Source organism: Microtus ochrogaster, chromosome 2 (assembly GCF_000317375.1).
Source record: "Microtus ochrogaster isolate Prairie Vole_2 chromosome 2, MicOch1.0, whole genome shotgun sequence".
Classification (NCBI taxonomy): domain Eukaryota; kingdom Metazoa; phylum Chordata; class Mammalia; order Rodentia; family Cricetidae; genus Microtus; species Microtus ochrogaster.
This window is the reverse complement of record NC_022010.1, coordinates 56944242-56948530: the sequence shown is the minus strand read 5'-3', so window position 1 is coordinate 56948530 and position 4289 is coordinate 56944242.

Below are 4289 nucleotides of genomic sequence, written 5' to 3'. Positions count from 1 at the left end.
GAGACAGGATTTCACTGTAGCTTTGGAGCCTGTTCTGGAACTAGCTCTTGTAGGCTAGGCTGGCCTCAGACTCACAGAGATTTGCCTGCCTCTGGCTCCCAAGTGCTCTCATTAAGGTATTGGTTTCTTATATCTGGTCCAAGATGTTGTTACTTCTGCTTTACACTGCTAAATGGGAAACTTCTGCAGAAATTTCACAATCTTCTCTGACTCCATGGACAAGTTGTTTCTTTTTCTCTTCAGCCCCCTTAAGGAAATGTCTCAGCAAAGGTTCTGCTCTGTGCCAGCAAAAGAAGATATTCATCCAAATCTCTTTAAAGAAACTGTACTAATGAAGAAACAGCATGGTGTAACATTAAAAACAGACACACTAATCAATGAAATTTAATTAAAGACCCAGATATAAATCCAAACACATATGGACACCTGATTTTTAACGAGGAAGCCAAAAATGCACACTAGAAAAAAGAGAGCGTCTTCAACAAATGGTGCTAGCCAGACTGAATGATTGCATGTAGAAGAATCTAAATAGATCCATATTTACCAACCTGCACACAACTTAGCTCCGAATGGATCAAAGATCTCAGCATAAAACCAGACACACTGAACCTGACAGAAGAGAAAATGGGCATAACCTTGAACACGTTGGCACAGGCTACAACTTCCTAAACAGAACACCAGTAGTGCAGGCTCTATAATGAACAATTAATAAATGGGACCTTATGAAACTGAAAAGTTTCTGTAAGTCAATTGAACTAAGTGGCATTTTACAGAATGGGAAAAGATCTTTATAAACTCCATTTCTGACAGAGGGATAATATTCAAAATATATAAAGAACTCAAGAAACTAGATATCAAAAAACTAAATAATCCAATTTAAAAATTGGGTACAGATATAAACAAAGAATTCTCAATAAAAAAAATCTCAAAAGCCAGAGAAACATTTAAAGAAATGCTCAACATCTTTAGCAATCAGTAAGATCCAAATCAAAACCACTTTGAGTTTTCATCTTATTCCTGTCAAAATGACTAAGGTCAATGATGCAAGTGTCAGCTTATGCTGGCAAGGGTTTGGAGAAGGAGGAACACCCCTCCACTGTTGCGGGGTGAAAATTTGTACAGCCACTATGGAAATCAATAAGGCAGTTTCCCAGAAAACTGGGAATTGATCTATCTCTCTCAAGGTTTATCTATGTCACTCTTGGGCATATACCCAAAAAACAGTTGCTCAACCACGTTCACTGCAGCTTCGTCCATAATAGCCAGAAAGTGGAAACAACCTACATGTCCCTCAACTTAAGAATGGATAAAGAAAATGTGGTATGTTTACACAAAGGACTCAATTGATAAAAACAACATCGTGAAATTCGCAGGCAAAGGACTGTAACTCGAAAAAAATCATCTTGAATGAGATAACTCAGACTGAGAAAGGCAAATATGTGTTCACTTATAAGTGGATATTACTCATTAAGTACATGAGAACCAAACAGCAATACTTAGACATGCAGAGGTTAGGTAGAGGAGGGGTCCAGGGAGGACACATAGGTCTATCAGGAAAGGGGGAATAGAATATATTTTAAGAGTGGACTGAAGGAAGTGAGGACAGGTATGGGCCAGGGTGGGTGGGTCAAGTGGGAGGATGGAATGAAGTGAGACGGTATGAGGGGAGACAGCTGGAATTGGAGGCGTATGGCGTGGCGTGGAAACCTAATGCAGTAGAAACTTCCTTGACTCTGTGAAGGTGAACGTAATGAGAACTCCTAGTAACGGAGAATACTGAGTCTCAACTAGTCATCTCTTGTAGCCAGACAAGCCTTCCAGCGGTGGGTCTGGGTTGCATTCAAACACCCCAGGCTGATGCTAAAACAAAGGCACCACTTCCTGTTCATGCTGCTTCCTGAACAGAGATGCAAGATGGTAGGCCAGCTTTCCGTCCTGCACCGTGCCTCCTGGTTTACTGCCATGTATTCCCTCCCACGATAGACTATCTCCCTCTGGAGCTGTAAATCTAAACAGACCTTTTCTCCCTTAAGTGGCTTCTGTCACAGTGTTTTATCGTGGCAAACAAGAAGGAACTAAAACACACAGTGCGCTTGGTACTCAGGGAATTCGCTGAGCAGTACGCTCAGGATCAACGCTTTCAAGTGGATGAGGAGAGCAAGAGGGGAAGAAGGAGATGTTGGTCTGTGTTAAGGATGTGGCACAGCCTCACTGTAGCACAGCTCGGGAGCTGGCAGACACTATGCAGTTTGTTTCCATAAACAAAGCAAGTGCTCAGGCCTTTGGGCTTTTCCTGTCACTGACCACTTATTGACTGTGGGGAATTTTTCAAAGGGGCAAGGATGCATCAACTTGGAGAGGCAGCTTTCTTTAGAAAAGAAAAATTCTTGGAAAAATAGCTGAACTATGAGCTACATGATTTGCTAAAAACAAAGGACAGGTAGGATTTTGGGGATTCTTTTGATGGCTTTATTTCAACATTGTGGATCGTGTAAAGGGATAGTGTTATACTGTTTTAATAGATGTGGCATTGCCTTAGAGTTTTACTGAAAATTATTCCTATAGTACCCATTCCACAGCCATGGCTGTTCTGAGAACCGCAGAGCAGTACAAAGGGCAGCTCACCATGTACTCCCTTTTCTTAGGAAAGGCCACACTGCCATTACAGTGTGGATACCACTGGCACCCAGCAGGCACTTTCCTAGACTGCCAAGAGAAACATAATTTCTCAACAGGTCTTCTGCCTTCCTTTAAAAAAATCAGTACAATTGATTATGTTCTTTGACAATTCCATACATGTATACAATACAATATTCTGTGATTACTTTCTCCCCTGGCCTTTTTTTTTTATCATCCTCCCATCCCTATCAACCCCCTCCTCCATACCTGCTCTTTTCCCAAATTGATGAGTTTGGTTTTGTTCTGCGACCCACAGTGTAACCAAGGTCATCTATAGGACTGTTGGATTGGAGCTATTTACTGGGGCCCAGGGAGGTCAACGGTGAGTCCACCACTGAAGGCAGTGACTCTCCATCTCTCTGAGTTTCTCTGTAGCAAATATGTCAGCAGCGAGGCTGGGCCACCTTGAGCTCCTCCTCACCCATGCCTGATTCTTGGAGAACCTGTTCTTATTCAGACCCATCACATTCTGCCTCCCAATTTACCCCTCATCCACTCAACTTGCCTGCGCCCACCCTCTTCGTCTTTTGTGATCAAACAATACTGCATTATGCTGATGCTGGGAGGGAGAGGAGGGACCCAAACCTATACTAATTCCCAAGTGAAGAAGAGAAACTATGCTCATGGCCTGGACTTGAAAGCTCTCTGTGCTCCAAACTTGCCTCTCAGTGGCTTTGATTTGCATACAGCTACTGCCCCCAAAGAACAACTCAGATGTACACTGCATCTGCCTTGAACTTCAATGCTCACATGCATCGGCTCTTCCTAGCTCCTCTGTCAGGAATAGCTCACCTCCCAGTGTCTTCCAGGATGACTTCGGTAGCATTAAGGCCAGGTTCAGATTAGATACTTTAGATGATTCTGGTCATTTTCTCCCTAGACCTCTCCTGTTTGGTTCTGTAAATTCTGTGGTGCTGGTTCACTCAGGCAGCACGTTACAAGGGTGGAACTTTAGCTTTGTTTGTTTGTTTCATTTTCTGATGCACACGGATGCCCTTTCCCTAGCAGAATGGCAAGTTCCTTGAGAACAAAGACCATGATTTTTCCATTATATTTAAATGACCTAGACGTGTATGTCTTCAGTGATCCCTGAAAGGTCACAAAAAATATTTTTCAGTTAGCTGAATCCTTGAGTGTCTTGTTTTCAAACACACTGGGAAGTGCTCAAAAGGTATAACACTTCACTTTCTTGTAATTTATGTGAGTGGGTTAAAAATAAAAATCCAGTAATATTTGAGTTAATCACTGTAGCAACCACAAAAATTAGTTTACCTCTTGCTCTCTTTCTTTTTTCAGTGCCCTTGTCTAATTGAGTGTTTAGATAGACTGTTTAAAAATGTTGTCCAAACACAGTCCTGGCTTGCTTCTCTAGCAAAAGTGAATGCACGTCCCAGCTCCCCTTTGGAAATAATTGTGTTTGCCTCTGAAGTTCAAGAAGTTCAAGGTTTCCCTTCACATTGTGAAACTGACTGCTTCTGTTTCCTTTTCATATGCAGCAAGCTGGAATATAAGGCAGAAGAAATGCTGTGTGCTTTGGGATTTGGTGAGCAAAGAGGATAATAGGAGAGATTGATATGGCTTCATAAAAGAGTTATTTTTAAGTACAGAGA